This window comes from Fukomys damarensis, unplaced genomic scaffold (genome assembly GCF_012274545.1).
Source record: "Fukomys damarensis isolate Sample0158 unplaced genomic scaffold, DMR_v1.0_HiC HiC_scaffold_22, whole genome shotgun sequence".
Lineage (NCBI taxonomy): Eukaryota > Metazoa > Chordata > Mammalia > Rodentia > Bathyergidae > Fukomys > Fukomys damarensis.
In genome coordinates, this window is record NW_022900934.1 from 21,810,252 (window position 1) to 21,829,553 (window position 19,302).

Below are 19,302 nucleotides of genomic sequence, written 5' to 3' on the forward strand. Positions count from 1 at the left end.
GTGCGCCAGCCCCCCCCCCCCCCCGCAGCCCAAGCCTCCTTCCGCTTTGTCCCAGAATGTCTGTGAGAAGAGATGAAAGGAGTCAGGGCCCTTGATCTGCTTGGCCTAACCAAAGGACAGAGGGCAGGCCGGAAATCTGCAGCCAGAGCTGTGACTCCATAGATCAGAGGGGCTTCGAAACCTGCTGAGCAGAGGAGACAATCTGCAACGAGAGTGCTCAGCAGATAATTATAAAAATAACCATGGTAACAGCTCACAGGCACTGCGCATGGCGTCTCCTGAGCAGTGCCCTGTCCTAGGGCTCTCAGTGTAGCATCTCATTTATTCTTCCCAGCAGTTCAAGGGAGGAGATGCCTCTGTCCCCACTAAGCAGAGTAGAAAACTGAGGCTCCAAGTGGAGACTTGGCATGGTAAGGAAGGGCAAGATCTCGAATTCAAACCCAAGCAGAATCAAGCCTGACTAAGTCACCACCCCAGGGCCACAGTCTTGCCCCTGCCCAGATATCCTGTGAGCCACCTTTCATACCCAGAAGGAGAGACCAAACCCACAGCACCTTCCACACTGGGCATCCACCAGTCTTCATCTCCCAAAGCTCCCAGGCCGTGAGAAGATGGGCCAAAGCAATGTTTGGGAGCGGACTGTAAGAAATAGATTCTATAGAAGGAAAAATGTGTGTACTACACCCGCCCTCAGGGAAGGGAGCTTAATCCCCCGTTCCCCAGGTATGGGCTGTGCCATGATCTTTCTAAAGAGTTCGGCACAGAATAGGTTTGGGGAGTAACTACTTGTGTAGTGGGGAAAGCTGACAAATACAGTACCACTTTTGTGTGGACACCAAAGCCAACACCACAGCCATCAGTCATGTCCCCGACATGTCATCTTGATATGATGTGATGAGAATCATAGTTCACCTCCGTGTTCTCCCTCCCAGAAGTTCAAATCCAGTCTATCTGTGAGGAAACCTTAAGACAAATTCCAAATGAGGTGCATTCCACAGTACGTCTAATACGTTTCAAAACTGTCCTGGTCATCAAAAGCAAGGCAAGCCTGAGAAGCCGTCACAGCCAAGCGGAACCTAAGAAGACATGATTCTGGAACAGAAAACAGACATTGGGAAGCCAGGTGCAGTGGCACGCACCAGTAATCCCAGCACTCAGAGAGGCTGGGGCAAGAGGATAACAAGTATGAGACTAACTTGGGCTACATAGTAAATTTAAGGCCGGCTTGACTACATACTAAGACTCTGTCTCGAACACACACACACTCACACACACATCCATACAACCACACAACATTAGGGAAAAGAATAGGAAAGTCAGAAATAAATAAATCACAGGCTTTTAGTCCATAATAATACATCCCATGACTTAATTAATTGGAACATGTACCACACTATTGTAGATGCTAATTGTGGAGGGTACGTCATAATGTGTCCTAGAGCAGGTATTTCCGACCATGGCTCCAGGTAGCTCTAGAGTGCTAGTGTTATGACCCCCCCAAGATCAGGACCTTTTAGCGTTATGATGTGATTTTTAGTGGTATTTCTTTTAACACGCTCACACAGTCCTCAGCTGTAGACTATGCAGGCAATAACAGAACGCTATGTAGGAAGGGGCACACTGCGGTGCTACCTTTACATCCTGTATGCTGCACTCAGTGGAACGGAAACCCATGTGTAATGAATGTTACATGAGCTGTGTGACCGGTCAAGTACAATGCAGAGATTACTGACAATAGGATTTCAACCTACCTGCCTGTTTGTGTGCCTGTGAAGACAGGTGTTTACTGTTGTTAAGCAGACATAAAAGTTTTAATTAAAGTCTTATTTAATTGTTAAACTTGAGCTTGTGTTACTTCATAAAATAATTTGATAAGCTAAAATATTTTAAAAGGTAGTTTTGTTCTTTATATACACTATATTACATATTTTACATGTAGCTCAAGACAATTCCTCTCCACTCAGTGTGGCCCAGGCCAGGCAAAAAGTTGTTCTGTACTAAAATACATAATTTTAGGACAGGGAGAAGCTAAAAGAAAACTAAAAGGAAACTACACTTTTCCTTCCAAAGGTAGGAAACTGAGGACCAGAGACTAGAAGTGACTTGCCCAAGGTCATAACGCAAGTTTAAAATAGAGCTTGGACTAGGATCAAGATTGTCATAAGAATTTATCAACTACCTACTAAGTCCTCCGTACAGTGAAGGCAGGGAGGGAGGGGACTTCCTGGCTGGAAGAGGAAACAGACCCTGAAACACACTGAGCAGGAGGTCAGAGTGCCTGGACCTTCCATGTCCAGGACACCCAGCCTGTCACCTACCTCTCGGGTGATTTCCTGAGCCTACTATGCTGCTCAGCAAAAGGGAGCAGATGATGGCAGCGACTCTGAGCAAAGCTGGGAGGGTACAGTAAAGCACGAGCCTGCAAGGCCTGGTGCACAGTGAGTGCTCAATAAATAGCGAGTCTTTTTGGAGGGTGGTGCTGGGGACAGAACCCAGGGACTCAGATGTTAAACAAGTGTTGTACTGCTGAGCTGTGCCCCCCCTCAGCCCTTTTTTGTTTTAGGTGTGTTCTGAGTGCCGGAGGAATTCAGAGCAGACGCATTCATCAATATACATAGTAAGGCAGGGGATTCCCAGACACATTCCCAGAAAGGGACATTTGGGTTGGATCTTGAAGCATGAGGAAGAGTTTGCCAGAAGGGGATACGATGGCAGCTGCAACCCCGGCCTCCAGAGCTCATAGTCTGGTTCCCAAAGGAAGAGACACATCAGGCTACTTTCCCAGGGATTCTATGTGACTGGCTTACTCTGTTTCCTGATCATGAAGGCTCCTTCCTGGTCTCCCTGGACTTTTCAGATCACAGAGCCAATGTGCAGAAGCAGCAAGGGCCAGGCAGGGTGGAGACGGTGCCGGGGCTGCAGGAACTCCAGGATGGTCAGGAGGGAAGCCAAGCCCTGTCTCCCACTCACGAGCTGAGTGTGGCTGGTACACTTCCTCTTCTGCTAGCTCAGGAATTACCCAGGCCGCAGGAGAAGGGGGTTGTGCCTCTTGGGTCTTCTCTGGCCACTCCCAGACTCACAGGCCTCTGTTTGGTGGCTCTTTTGAGTCGAACGCCACCCTCCTGTGCTCTTCCTTCCAGCCTCCACACGTCTGCCCATACTGAATCATCCGCTCCCCTCTGCTGGCCAAATCCCACTTTCTGCCCTCCACAACCTATCAGATTCCCCCTGAAGTCTTCAGGGACTCTCCTCCTTGTCCATTCATACTTCCTGTGTGTCCGGTGCTGTCAGATTGGGAACAGATGCAACAGTGACAAAACTGGCCCGACCTCTGCCCTTTGGCGTTTAGGCCTCTAATCCCTGTCCTGCGTATCCTGTGGGCTTTGTTCACGTCCTGGATGTGCGACTGCCCTGTGCATCCTCTTCACAGTGTGGCCTTGGGCAAGTCCCTTCCCTCTGTGTCCACAACTGCTCAGGAAAGGGGTGCCCTATCCAGTGCCTTAGGGAGTGGGGTGGCAAGGACTGTCCTCCCCATTTTGCCCATCTCACTATATTTTCTCCCAAATGAGGTTTCTTCCAAGTGGAACTGGTAAAATGCAGATATGGGCTCTGATTCATCAGAATTTCTACGTAAAAACAAAATTCAGGGGCAAGAAAGGGGAAACCCCCAGGTGGCTAAACAGCATGGTTAAAAGTAGCTACAGAGATGTGGGTTTGAATCCCACCAGGATAGCGGTGTGGGCTTGGGTGAGTTATTTAATCCTCTGGGCCTTGCTGCTCCTACTGGTTTACTGCGGCTAACTGTAGGCACCTATGCATCTGCTTGGTGAGGAACATGACATACACGTGCTCAATGTAGCCAACCTGAGGTCCTGTCCATAGAGTGACAGCTATGCAGCTTGAAAATGAATGATGCAGCCAGACACAGTGGCTCACCTCAGCCTATAACCTCAGAACTGGGGGAGGTGAGGCAGGAGGATCACAAATTCAAGCCCAGCCCAGGCAACTTAGCAAGACTGTCTCAAAATAAAAAATATAAAAGAGCTGGGGATGTAGCTCAGGGATGTGAAGGCCCTGGGTTCAATCCTCAATGCCACAGAAAACAAAAAGGAGGAAGAAAAAAGATACATGAATTCATATATATACATACACACACACACACACACACACATATGTATTTTTTTTTTTGACTGGGAATCAAACTCGGGACCCGGTGATGCAAGGCAGGCAGCAGAACCACTGAGCTAAATCCCCAGCCCCTCAGAGCTATATATTTTGACCTAGAGTTCATGTAATACTAAAAGATTTATACATGGTAGGATTAATTATATAACCCCATTTACAAAGTGGCATGGGAAAAATAGGAGAGATAAACATTATCATATCACTAGCAGTTGTCCTGGAGGTGGGAACTCAGAGAGGAGCTTAGTAATATTTTCTTCTGGGCTTGTCTTTTTTTGAGGGGGTACCAATTTCATTATTTGAAGCAATTAAAGAACTTAAGAAGATGCTCTGGTACATTTATAGAAAGGGCAAAGGTAACCCAACATGCATGCGCTGCCCTGCTGACGTCAGCCCAGGCTTAGCTCCCACCGCTGTCCCGCAGGGTGTGCTTGTGGAAGAGATTCTCTGCCATGCCTGACTGGGGGCCCATCTCGTGCAGGTTGGTCACGCGGTCACCCAGCTGTTTGATGGCCTTCACTTGTTCGTCCAGGTTGTGAGTCTCAATGAAGTCACACGGGGTGGGGGTCATTCTTCTCAGTGGCCAGCTTGTGCAGCTCCAAGAGTGACCAATGCACGCTCTTCTCCAGGTGTAAGGCACACGCCATCGCAGTCAGCCCTCTCTCCCAGTCGTCACGGTTTCTTGATGTCCTGAAGGAAGATGCGGCCACCGCACTGTCTCTGCAGTTTCATCAGCCTCTTGGCGCACTTCCCCTCCTTATGAGATTGGTGGAGAAAGTATTTGGCGAAGTTCTTTTGTGTGTGTGTGTGTGTGTGTGTGTGTGTGTGTGTGTGTGTGTGTGTTTTGTGTAGTTGAGACTGCCCTGGAATTAATTCACTATGCAGCCCAGGCTGGTCTCGAACTCACAGCGATCCTCCTGCCTCAGACTCCTGAGTGCTGGGATTCCAGGTGTGTGCCACCATGCCCAGCAAAGTTCTTCCAAGCCACATCGTTGCGGTCAAAGTCATAAGACATGGACAGGTAGGCCTAGGACGCATAGAGCTCCAGGTCGATCTGGCGGTTGATGGCGGCCTCGGCATCCTGTGGTAGTTCTGGCTCACCTGCAAGGGCGAGGAAGTCGTCATGGTGGTGGCAGCGGAGAGGCTGTGGTGGGCGGTGGTGGTGTAGGAGGCGGTGAGGGCGGGTGAGCACTGTTGAAGCAGGAGACCGCTTGTCTTAATAAATTTTCTACAGCAAGCTTGTGTTACTTGGGCAATAGAAAACAATGAAGTTATTTTTCAAGCGTTATCCAGCTCCCTCTGCTCACCCGGGAGTCTTTGCTCCCCAGCTGCTCTGCGTGTCTGAACGCAAGTCCTGAGCACAGAACTCCCCAGGCCTGACCTGCTCAGGCCAAAGTCCTCAAGGGTGGCTTGTTACACATCTGGCCTTTCCCCACCCCCGGGCAGCCTTCCAGGTGCACCTGCTGAGATGCTGGGTTGTAGTTCTGCTCCTTTTGCCCCTGTCCCAGCCCAGCCTGAAGAGAGAGACTGCTGGGGGAATTGTCCAGTTCTCTCCCATGGTTTCCTGAGACTCAGCTTTTCCCTTCCCCTTCCCTCTGGCCATGGCTGATCCTGTCTTCCTCTCCAAACTCCTGTTCCAGATGGGACTGGAGCAAGTCTTGAGGCAGGGGGCTCCTTTTATCCGGAGTCTGAGGGCACAGCCAGGGTTAGTGCAGGAGGCACCCACTGTCTGATGGTCTTGACTGAATTTCATCTTAGCTCAGATTCCCCTGAGACAGAGCCAAGATAAGAACTCTTTGGGGAGGTAATCTAGGGGCTAGAATTAGGGAGCAGAAAGAGACAGGGAAGGAGGAAAGCCAACATAAAGACCACTTTATGAAGTCAGCACTGTAGGCCTAGGGAGGCAAATCTCAGAAGGGGCTGTCTACCCAGTACCACCCAGCGCTCCCTCCCCAGACCTGCCTCTCTCTGGGACTCTGGACCCCTCTGACCTCTCCTTCTGCAGTCATCTGCCTTCACACTGGCCTCCTCCTATGTCTCTAGCTTTCAGGAACTCAGTCAAAACACTGACCCCCCCTCCCTCTGCCACCCCATGCCCAAGCTACCTCCACCTGCCAGCCATGCCCTCCTGTGTGCTTCCCCCACACTCCTCCCCAAGTCATCGGACCACAGCCCTCACAGGCCCCTTTCCAAACTCAGCTCCGGCCTACCATGATGGCACATGCCCGTTACCTCAGCTACTGGGAAGTGGGGGCAGGGGATGGCAGGTGAGGAGGCAGGAGGCTTGACTGTTTGAGGCCAAAGACCTTGTCTCAGAACAAAAACTAACTAAATAAAAAGGGTTGGGGATGCAGCTTAGCAGCAGAGTGCTTGCTTAACATGTTCCCGGCCTTGGGCTCAATCCTTGGTACCTCAAAAGAAATCAAAACTAAAAGCACAATTCCGGTCCTTCAGCAGCTTCCTAAGCTCAAGCCTAAGCCCACACTTAAGAGGCCACGTGGCGCCATGCCAGCCTTCCCAGTCCCATCGCCACCGTCCTCCAGGGTGAAGAGCTGGTCACTCGAGCCACGCCGCAGTCTCACCCTCAGCCTTTGCCCTTGCTTCCTCTCTTCCTCTTTCCCTTGTTCACACCTGTTCTTCTTGGGTTCCTCCCTGGCTGAAGCCTCCACCTGCATCTGCATCCTTGCAGACAATGGTATCAACTGTAGCCTATCCATTGCTGCCCCATCCCCACAGGCCAAGAGCTCCCTGAGTAGAGGCTGGGCCTGGGTCAGCCATATGCCTCGGCACTGTGCAGGTCAGGCCTTGACACTGACCAGGCTTGCTGGGACAGGAACCCAGGCCTGGATTCCGCAGGCTGGTGGGATCAGTGCCAGGCAAGCCCAGCCCACGCCTGAGGCTAGTGCATTAGCTCTGGCTTCCAGAGCAGGAATCCAGCCAGCCACCCGCTCAGGGTCACACCCTCTGTCTGGCCTCACCTTCTCCCTGTTCCCCTGCCAACTCAGGGAGGGCTCAGGGAGGGACTCCCCAGAGGAAGCAGGAGAAACCCCACCTCCTGTGCTGGCCAAGGCTTCAGCCACCTGGGACCCCTTGTATCGAGATGGCTGATTCAAGGAGGCTCCTCCTCACAGAATCTGCACCAGACCTCCTGCCATTTGTGGTCTGTGCTCAACTTTTCACCACTGCTGTCTCCCAACAATTAAACACATTTAATTATCCAATGGTTAAATCAGCTCCCTGGGCCTCAAGCTAGCTCCCCTGCGGCCTTCCCATGCCTAGAGTTGTTGGCATCTGCGTTTCCAGAGCCTTGGGCAGGACTGTTCGACTTCATTCAACTCGGCAAACACTTGTTGAGCTCTCTGTCACCAAGAGTACTCTTGCCCTCAAGATATATAGAGCAGGCTGGGGCCAGACTGGGCAGCCTCCACCTTGGGCCAGGACTAAGAGAAGGAATCTGTCATTAGCCAGGCCGCTTTGCTGGCCAGGCACCAGAAACTCCAGGCCCAGAGAGGAGGAGGAACTTCCCTGAGGTCACAGAGCCCAGGCCTGGAGATCTGGTGGAGGTCTTGAGGGTAGAAGCGTTTAGGGAGTGCCTGGTGGGTGCATACGGATTAATAAACTGCACACAGCTCCTACCTTCATAGAGTTCACAAGCTGGTGTGAGAAGTGGTCAAGAAAGCAGAGAATAAATCTACTGATGCAGAAAGACAGATTGTCTGGAATGCTAGGATGAGATTAAAGGGGGAACAGGATAGGGAGGAGATGGGCAGCTCCAAGGACAGGATCCAAGGAGGGCCTTCTGAGAGAGGTTTTAGCAGAGCCCAGAAGACTGGGAAAGAGCCCCACGGCATTCATGCAAAGGTCCCCAGGGGTCACTGGCTGGGGTGAATCTGGTGAAGGCAGAGCAGTGGGAGATCAAGCTGGGGCCCTTAGCAGGGGCTGGAGCCACCTGGGCTGTGAGGAGGGGCTCGAGCTTGGAGCTATTGAGGATGTTAAGTGGGTTGTGGTGGCATAATCTGGGGTCTGTTTCTGAGAGATACCGCCGGCAGCCCCACAGAGGAATTGATAGAGGTGCACAGAGGCAGGGAGGCCAGCAAGGAAGCTGGGAGTCTTCCAGGAGGGGGTGAAAGTGGCTCAGCCCTGGCAGGGGAGGTGGCAGGTGTGGCTGATTTGAGGACTTTGGGAGGAAGCACTCCCAGTCCTCACTGATGGATCAGGAGTGTGGGTACTCAGAGAGGGCGGCCCTAAGACTGACTGCCAGGTTTCTGGGTGAGTGGAAGGAGTTGCTAATTACCGAGATGGAGAAGTCTGGGTAGGAGCCCCCTGAGTAGGAAAAGTCAAGAGTTTAATTTTGACCAAATTATAAAGGTCAACCCCATTAGATATCTATGGAGGTGTTGAAAAAAGTAATAATTTAACAAACTTATTGAACGCACCACGCCAGGTGCTAAGTGCCTCATGTATTAACTCATTGAATCCCTTCACCCACCTCTTGGGAAAAGTACTATCACCATCCTCATTTTCACTGATGAGGAAACTGAGGCTCAGAATGGGATCTTGCACACAGAAGAAAGTCAGCAGAGCACCAGGAGCCTTTGTGCCAGGTCTTTGAAAGAGGCCTGCAAGGGAGGTCCTAGCTTCCCAGATGGGTTTTCTCTGGGTTGGATGTTGGTGGGAGGCCACATGAGGTCAGACGGGGTGAGCAGTGTCCAGGAGACTGAGCAACCAACCAAGCAGCAGAGTCAGGGAAACGCTGGAGTGGTGGTGGCAGGTGGTCCTGGAAGGAGGGAGGTGGTGTGGAAAGCAAGCGGCCTCCTACTTTCCAGGAGGGAGGACAGGGGAGACAGCAAGACTCAAGGGGCCTCAGGGTCCCAGGATGCTGCCCTGACCATCTGGGGCCAGACTCCAGCAATTTGCCGATAGACTTCAGAACACTACTTCGTTTCTGACATGTTCCGTGGCTATGCGCCAAAGTCCTTTGTGAACATCAAGGCTGTCTGCCAGCTCCCACAATTCTCAATGGGTCAGGGAAGGATGGATGATTTGATCTCAGCTCTCCCAGCTCAGGGTGTTCCCACAGGAACTGGGACTTGGTCAAACCAGGAGGGCTATAGGGAGATGCTCTGTGCCCCCAAGGAATCTGGAGATGAGAAAGGCTGAGGTTTCATGTGCCAGAACAGGACAGTCTCCGGCCACTAGATAGGAACCCTTCCAGCTCAGCAACCAGCATTACACTTTCCTCACCCCAGAAGTCCAGAGGTGAGAGGACACAGCCAACCCCTGCCCAATCGTACTCAGGGAGACCAAAGCCCACACCAGGAAAGGACTACCCAGTCATCGCCTCCTGTCATCTTAGCCATGATGCTCACGCTCCATACTGTCCCCTCTCCCAGAAGACTTCTAGCTCTCCCCCAGGCTGGGATGGAGTCCCCCTGCACTCCTAAAGCCCCTCAGACAGAATGTCACTGGGCTTGCCACAGTCTACCATAATCATCTGCCTGTGTACCCATCTGGCCCCACGGATTAAAGACAAGGCGTAGGACATCCCACACCTCAGTGTCAGGGAAAGGGCTTCAATGTGTTCCTTGGGCAGACCTTAACAGAACTGAACGGTGTGGTCCTTATTAAGAACCACAGGCCTTGATCCTTCTGGGGCATGGGAAGCAAAGTACCACAGTTCAGATTTAACATTTCCACCAAGAGATTAGATAGGACTATACAGGTGCAGAGCCTCGGGGTCCCTGGATGACAAAAACAAAAAGGACATCAGGCCCTCATTTTCCAGAGGAGGAAACCAATTTATGCTGAGGAAAGCACATACCCTGGGCCCAAGGTCAGTGGGAGTGGCCTTGCCCTGCCCCATTGTTCCCTCCCCATATAGCTGCCACCTAGGTTTCCTCATCCGCAGAACTGGGCCTGAGCTCCAGTCTCCAAAATGCACCCACTGTCCTGTTCCAGTATTGCAGAGGCTCAGATCCTCAGGGGAGGGAAGCCTTCCAGAGGATGTTGGTCATTTGGTGGTACCCCGAGCTCTTGGAGCAAAATGTCCCCAAGAAGCAGGGTGACTCATTCACAGCACCCTTTGCCAGTTCAGAGAAAAGGCAGACCATGAAATCCATTCTGTGACTTTTAAAGAGACCAGAAAAGAATTTTGAGATGAGGTTTCTCCCTGATGGACAGAGGCTGAGGAAGCTAGGACATTTTTTTTTCTCCAGAGATATAAGCTCTCTAGGGAGGAAACTATCATGGTGTCAGCTCAGTTCTCAAAACACGGGATGATGACTTCCAAGGTTTGCAGAGGCAACAGTGCTTCTTAAATAAGCTAATGGGCTGAACCTGACCACAGCCCCTCTTATGGATGACAGATTGGATGTGATGAAACTCAAGTTAGATGAGCTATTTCAGTTGTTCATGATGCAAGTCCACATTAGAACCCGATTGTCAAGCACAGCATGAGAAACTCGTGTAAGCTCCTCTTATATTAAGCAGAAGGACACTTGTTGATGTGTTAGAATTAAACATCTTTTGACTCAAGACAATGTCAGAGGAGGTAACAAATGAGTCTGGTAGGAATTTTAGGGGTATATTAGTCACTTTGCAGTCACTGGGACAAAATATCCAATACCCATAACTTAAAGGAAGAAACATTTATTTTATTTTCAGTTTCAGTGGATTCAGTCCACGGTCAGCTGGCTCCAAGGCAGAACATCATAGCACAGGAAAGGTGTTCCCCACATGGCCGCTAGGAAGCAGAGAGGGGGAGCCAGGACAAGAATATAGCCCTCCAAGCCATGCCCCCAGTGACCTTCCCCTTCTGACCAGGCCCCACCTCCAAATGTGAGATTCTGAGAGGCCACTTTAGCTCTAGACCATAAGAGGTGGCTATATGGGAAGGGTAGATTAATTACACAGGTCACAGACAACCAATCTGGAACTAACTACTGTGGCAATACACGAACAGGTGGAGAACACAATCACTCATTTTGAATCACAGGATAGCCGTGCTATTATTGGATATTATACCCAGCTCTCTAAAACATGATGCTTTCTGGGCCAGGGGTATAGTAGCTCAGTAGTAGAGTACTTGCCCAGGATACCTGAAGCCTTGGGTTCCATCCTCAGTACCACAAAAAATTAATTAAAAATAAAAATTAGGTCTGGGATATAGCCAGTAGAAGGAGTCTGTGCCTCCCGTGTACTAGGTCCTGCATTCAATCCTCATCACCCCCCAAAATAAAAATAAAAGCTAGGCATGGTGGTGAACTCCTATAATCTATGTGCTCGGGAAGGCTGAAGCAAGAGGATTGCAAGTTTGAGCCCAGCCTGGGAAATTAAGCAACTTAACAAGACCCTGTCTCAAAACAAAAGGTAAGATAGGGTTAGGGGTGTAGCTCAGTGTAAAGGCCCTAGGTTCAATCCCCGGTACCACAAAAATAATAAAAATACATAAATAATAAAAGTAAAACAAATAAAAACTATACCGTTGGCCCCTATGGAAGAGAGCTTGACCTCCTTGTTTGAATGTGGAAGAAAGCTCCAGAGGTCTGGGTTCTAGTTCACTTGTGATTCCAAAGAGCTCAATAGCATTGCACATGTCTAGAGCCTCTTTTGGTACTCAGTTTCCCCAAGTGTAAATCTTAGGGAAGAGAATGAGTTAAGGGAGAGGAGAAACTCCTGAGGTGTGGGCTTGGAAGTCATACTTCTGGGATTCTAGTCTGCCTTTTCTAGCCCCAGTTTCCCGTCTGTAAAACAGAGACAAGAATATCTACTGCCAAGTATCTGAATACCAGATACTTCAGAGGCTAAGGAAGGAGGCTCATAAGTTCAAGGCCAGCATGGGCAACTTAGTGAGACTTCGTTTCAGAAATAAAATAAAAAAGGTCTGGGGATGTAGCTCTGCAGTAGAGCACTTGCCTAGCAACTGCAAGGTCCAATCCCCAGTATGGAGGGAGGAAGTGAGGAAAGGAATTTTATCTGTGAGATTTGCTGACACGATAAATGATGTGAGGGGCTGGGGATTTACCTCAGTGGCACTGCACCTGCCAGGCAAGCACAAGGTCCTAAATTCAATCCCTGGTACTGGGAAAAAAAAAAAAAGATAAATGATGTGAAATGGTCAGATCTTAAGTATTCAGTCAGTTCTGATAACTGATTATCAAAATATAGAACATTTTGATCACCCCAGAGGTTTTCTCATGTCCCTTCTTAGTCAGTCCGCCTCCCAGAAGCACCAAGGGATCTGATTTCTATCCCCATAGGGTTGTTCTGTCTTGTCTATTTTTAAATTCCATTTGAATAGAAGCAGAGAGTATACATTGTATTTGTTTGTGCTTGGCCTATTTTACTTATAATAGTTCTGAAATTTATTCAGATTATTACGTGTATCAGTACATGTGTGTGTGTGTGTGTGTGTGTGTGTGTGTGTGTGTGTGTGTGTGTGGTGTGTCGCTGTAAATCCAACCCAGGGCACTGCAAAGCGAATGCTCTACCACTGAGCTATATTCCCAGCCCAGAAGATCATTTGTTTATGTATATGGTCTTTCATTATTTAAATATACTATGTTTTACTCCTTCTACTGTTGATGAACATGTGCACTATTTCCAGTTTTTGACTAATATGAGTAAAGTGGCTATGAACATTCTAGCTGGAGTTTAGTATGAGATGCCTGTGGATAAATGTTTCCACCTCTCTTGGGTGATGCCGAAGGGTAGAGATGTGTACTGAACTTTCTAAAGAAACTTCCTAGTGTTTCTCTAAACTGATTGGGCCATTTTATACTCCCACCAGCAGTGCAGGGGAGTCTAGCTGCTCTATATCCTCTGGACGTTTGGGGTGGTCAGTCTTTGGGATGCTAGCCATTCTGGGAATGCTTAGTGATATCACACTGTGGTTTAGTTCGCATTTCCTTGATGACTAATGGTGAACTCCTTGCATACCCTTATTTAGAATTTTTTTTAAAGGCAGTTTCTTTCCCCTTTACTGCCATGACACTTTCATCCTCTGTGATTTGGACTATTCAATAAATGAGGAAGGCGAAAACTGACTGCAAATTCTACTAGAACCATAAAGAGCCCTGTAAATATAACAACAAGCATGAACTCAGCCCCAGAACCATCATCTTCACTTCGGCTTCACAGAAGTACAGGTGTTAAGGACATGCATGGCTTCCACGGAAGCCGAGATCATGAGGTCAGAGCATTTCCATGATAAATTTGTTCCTGACTGAGGAATCATCACTGACTGCCACTACTAATATATTATCTATTGCGTTACAGGCACCTTATATACACAATGTGTCCAGCCTGCAAGGCTGTCATATGATCTCCACTGACGTGACTCTGATAATTAGAGAGGTGAACTCCCTCATCAACAGCACACAGTGAAGTTTCCAAAGGATCCAGATTCAAAACGCACTGTCTGGCCCCAAAATCTCACTCACTAAGTTGTCTTCTGAAAAACTTCATGATATACATACACACAAAGGAATATTATTCAGCCTAAAACAAGAATGAAGCTCTTCTCCAACATGGATAACCTCAAAGTGACTATTCTAAATTAAAATCAACCACAAAAGGTCACACGTTGGATGTGAGGGTAATGTGATTGTGACATGTGTCACCACACTGGTTGCCAGAGTTGATTAAACTCATCTGGCTGACTAAGCGGGTGTCCCCTGCCTGCCTCCTGGCTCCATGTGTGTCCCTCCCAAAGGTGTGAGACCTTCCTTCCCTGATGGGGGAGAACCCTTCTTCGGGCAAACGTATCTGAGTAGCTGTGCTCCCCTGCGAGAACCTCCACACAAGGGTTCCAGGTCACAAGTTGTACGACTGCATTGGTAGGAAACATCCAGAGGGATCAATCTACACAGGCAGAAGATTGGCAGTTCCAGGGGGACTGGGTGGATGGTGATGCAGGTCACGGGGGGAAACTGCGTATGGGTGGGAGTTTCCTTTGGGAGGTGAAAAAATGTCTGGAAACTAGATGGAGCTAACGACCGCACAATAATGGAAATGCACTAAATGCCACTGATGGTCCACTGTAGAATGGCTAATGTTATGGAATTTTACCTCAGTAAAGTTAAGAAATAAAAACTCTACCCTAGAGACTCTACCTCATTGAGGAGCATAATTTTACCATTAGTGATTTAGTCCTTTGGTAGTAAAGCCTCCTATACCTAGGCCCAATCTCTTCTCCTCATAACAGATCTCTCCTTGGGAATTCCAAGGTAGAAGGAAACAGTGGGAACAGGCATCTGGCAGCCTGAGTTCAATTCCAGGCACCTCCAGGTCCTCATCCACGAAATGGGGGTGATAATGTCCACCAGCCTCATGGGGTTGCTGAGGACTGAATGTGGCCCTGTGAATAACGTGTCTGCATCCACACAGTCGCTAAGCTGCATCATAAAGGCTGGTCACTTTCTCCTGCTCTTGCTGATGCCACAAATATTTAGTGAGCACTTACTATGTGCCAGGGACTCTTCCAAGCCTTGGGCATTCATCTGTAAGCACAAGCAATAAAGTTCCTTTCTTCCTGGGTCTCATATTCTTTTTCTTTTTTGATACTGGGGCTCAAACTCAGGTCCTTGCACTTGAGAGGCAGGTAGTGGAACCACTGAGCTAAATCCCCGGCTCTTGGGTCTCATATTCTAATTGGAGAAGGCAATAGACAAAATAAGTAAAATATGTTAGATGGTGTATGCTAAGGGAAAAAATAAGGCAGTTATGAGAAATAAGAAATTTGGGGAAAATGGAAACAAAGTCTTTTTAATTAGGGCAGGGTGAATGGGATGAAAGGAGGGCAGGGTTATTGGGGAAAAAATAAGAACCAAGACCTGTGGTGTAAAGGGACAAGATCCCAATGATGAATGTAACTGTATTGCTTGCTTTAAATGTACTGATAAACTTAGTGGGGAGGAAGAAGTTTGGGGAAAGTTGTTGTGTTTTTTTGTTGTTTGTGTGTGTGTGTGTGTGTGTGTGTGTGGTGTGTGTGTTTTGTTCTGTTTTTGTACCAGGGATTGAAATCAGGTCCTTGTGCTTGCGAGGCAGGAGATGGAACCACTGAGCTAAATCCCAGGCAAATTTGGGGAAGGTTTAAAATTTCAACTTGGGTGGTCAGTGAGGCCTTCCCTGAGTAAGAGTGTAAGGGACGTGAGGGGGATTGATTTCATGTTGCTGCTGTAACTAATTACTGGGAACACTAGGACTTAGTATTCATAATCCTTGAGGTTAGGAGTCCAAGATGGGTCTGCCTGGGCTAAAAACCAAGACACTGGTGAGCTGCCATCCTGCTGGAATCTCTGTGGAGCTCTCCATTCTCACCTTCACAGCTCCTATAGGCCGCGGACGCTCCTTGCTTCCTGGCCCACATTGCACCATTGGCTTTCCTTTGCATCATCTCTGACTTTGACTTTTCCACCTGTTCCTCATAAGTGTCCTTGTCATTACATTGGCCCTAACTGGGTAAACCAGAATACTCTCCATCTCAAGAAGCTTAACTTAGCTGGGCATAGTGGCGCATACCTGTAAGCCCAGCACTTTGGGAGGCTGAGCCAGGAGGATCACAAGATCTAGCCCAGCCTGGGCAACTTAGTGAGTTAGCAAGACCCTGTCTCAAAATAAAAAATAAAAAAGGCTGGGGATGGGGCTCAGTGCAAAGGCCCTGGGTTTAATCCCTGATACTCCCCCAAAAAATCCCTAATGATCACAGCTGCAAAGTCCCCTTTGGCAATAGGGCAACACAGACACAGGTTCCATGGATAAGGATACAGACATCTTGGTAGGATACTCCATCTACCACATGGGGCATCATACCTACAGGGAGTGGAAACAGGCATCGTAGTGCACACCGGTGATCTCAGCATTCAAAATACTGAGGCAGGAGGGTGGCTAAGAGTTTGAGGCCTGCCTGAACTACATAGTGAGTTCAAGGCCAGGCTGGATTACCTAGCAAGACCTTGTCTCAAAACAAACAAACAAACAAACAAAAAAACCCACATAGAAAGATAAAAATAAAGGAAGTAGGAATGGTAGGGTCAAACCTGACACAGGTTGCCTGGCATGTCGGAGAAAGATGAAGGTCGGTGAGGACGGAGTAGATAGGTAAAGGGAAATGGGGGACACAAGGTCAAAGGAGGTGGAGTAGCTCTTGCAGGCCTTTGGAGATCCAGTGAAAACTTTGGTCTCTACCTGCTGAGGGACATGATCTTACAGTTGTTCTTTTTCTTTTTTTAGATAGGGCCTTGCTGTGTAGCCCAGGCTGGACCTGAACTCATGATCCTCCTGCCTCAGTCTCCTGAGTTCTGGGATTACAGGTGTGGGCCACTACACCTGGAGCTCTCACAAGTTCTAGCAGGACCCCTCTGGCTTATTGTGTTGAGAACAGAGGAGACTGCTGAAGAGTCCAGAAGAGATGAAGAGGGGCGTGGTGAGATAAACATTTTTCATCTTAAAATTAATTTGGAGCCACAAAAGACCACGCGAAATCTTGAGAAAGAACAAAGCTGGTAGCATCATACTATCTGATTTCAAATTTATATTATAAACCAATAGTAATCAAAACAGAATGCTACTGGCATAAAAGCAAACTCACAGACGGAGGGAACAGGATAGCAACCCTAGAAATAAACCCATGCTTATGTCAACTAATTTTTTTGTTGTTTGTTTTGGTATCAGGGATCGAACTTGGGACCTTGTGCTTGCAAGGAAAGTGGCAGAACAACTAAGCTAAATCTGCGGCCCTCAACTAATGTTAAGTAATGGCACCAAAACACACAATGAGGAAATAACAGTCTCTTCAATAAATGGGGACATTGGATATCCACATGCAAAAGAATGGAATTGGATCCTTATCTTACATTATACACAAAGATTGTCTCAAAATGGATTCAAGTCTTAAACATAAGATCTGAAAATGTAAAGCTCCAGAAGGAAACTGCAAAAAAATTTCTTGACATTGGCCCCAGCACCAATTTTTTGGATATGACACTAAAAGCACAAACAAAAAGACCAAAAATGAACAACAGTAATCCCAGCACTTGGGAGACTGAGGCAGAAGGATCACTAGGAGTTGGGAGGCCAGGCTGGGCTGCATAGTGAGAAATCTCAAAAAGAAAAAAAAAAAAAAGCTTTTGCACTCTGCACAACAAAGGAAACAATCAACAAAATGACAAGACAGTCTACAAAATGGAAGAAAATATTTGCAAATCATGTATATTACAAGGTTAATATCTAAAGTAAATAAGGAACTCATACAACACAAAAAAAAGCCAATTAACCTAACTGGATCTGAATAGATACTTTTCCAAAAAAGACATACAAATGCCCAATAGGTATGGTATATAAAAAGTTTCTCAATATCATCAAACCATCAGGAAAATGCAACTCAAAGCCAGGAGATACTTCACGTGCTTGTTAGGATGGCTATTATTGGAGAAACAAAAGATAAGTGTTGGTGAGGATGTGGCAAAATTAGAACTCTGGCACTATGGTGGGAATGTAAGTTGGTCCAGCCATTATGGAAAACTGGTGGCTCCTCAAAAAGTCAAGCATCAAAATACCTTATCCAAAGAAAATAAAGTCAGCTTTGTTTTCTTTTTGGTTCTGTTTTTGTTTTCTTCTGGTACTGGGGCTTGATATCAGGGCTTCACACTTACTAGGCTGGTGCTCTACCACTGAGCCCAGAGATACCTACACTCCTATGTTCACTGCCCTATTTACAATAGATAAGCTATGGAAACAACCTAAACATCCATCAAGTAATGAATGGATAAAGAAAATGTGATATACAGAAATAATGGACATGACTCATCTTTTTAAAAAAAGACAAAGGAAATTCTGCCATTTGTGATAACATAAAGAGAGCTGGAGAACATTATGCCACATAAAATAAGCTAGACATAGAAAGAGAAATACTGTATAATCTCACTTATATGTGAATTCTAAACTCATAACATCAGAGTAGAATGGTGGAAGATGTTGGTCAAGAGTATTAAGTTTCGGTTATGCAAGATAAATTCTGGAGATCTGACTAAGTAAGAAAACTATATTCTATACTTAGAATTTGCTAAAGTAGACCCTTAGTTCTCAACACACACTCACACACACACACACACACACACAGACACATACACACAGCACACAGCACACACACAGCACACAGGTAACTATGTGAGATGCTATTTTAGCTTGTGATTACATATATCCATACTTATATATTTGACTTGTATATACCAAACATATAGGGCTTTTTCCCAAGATAAGACCAAGGAAGCCTGGATTTGAGCTGCTGATGAGGTCAGGAATTTGCTTTGAGATGTCTATTGGGCATCCAATTGGAGATACTGAGTCAGAAGTCAGATGCAAGTCTGGAGTTTTAAGAGGGAGGTCTCCAGAGATCTGTTTAGAAAGGAACGATCAGCATATGGGTGGTGTGATGATTAATACACCAACTTGACTGGGCCATGGGATGAGCAGGTTATCTAACTAAACAGTACTTCATAGTGTCTGTAAGAGTGGGGATGAGATTAGCATTTCAATCGCTAGACTGAGTAAAGCACACGGACCTCCCCCGTGTGGGTGATACTCATCCAATTCACTGAGGGTCTGAATAAAACAAAATGGCAGAGGAAGGTTGGGTTTGTACTTCCTCTGCCTGACTGAATAAGCTGGGACACCTATTTTCTGCTCTCAGCACTCCTGGTTCTCAGGGCTTCAGACTTACACTGGAATCTATACCACTGGCCTCACCCCCAGCCTTCCTGGGTTTCCAGCCTGCAGATGGATCATGGGGACTTCTCAGCCTCTGTAATCACCTGAGCCAATTTCCTTGTAATAGATCTCTCCTATTGGTTCTGTATTTGTGGTAAACCCTAATTCAGGTGTCATTGAAATCCATAATCCTGGATAAGATGTCCTAACATGTCAGGAGGAAGTCCACAGGGACTGAACCTTCAAATAACAAAGACTGAGGCCTGGGCACCTCTGATAAATAGGAACCTGGGTTGAGGAAAAGATGAGGTCTCAGAAGCTGAGAAGCAAATGCTACAATCTCTGCCCACAGGAAGTGTGGAATAGGGGTGGGTGGAAAGAGGACGACTGCCCTTTCTGAGGGTTGGTCTCTGG

The 19,302-nt window shown here is 47.6% G+C and overlaps 1 pseudogene; it reads right to left on the reverse strand.

The window, feature by feature from the left end:
• Positions 1-4,402: 4,402 nt before the first annotated feature.
• On the reverse strand, positions 4,403-5,538 carry LOC104873385 (annotated as a pseudogene).
• Positions 5,539-19,302: the final 13,764 nt, after the last annotated feature.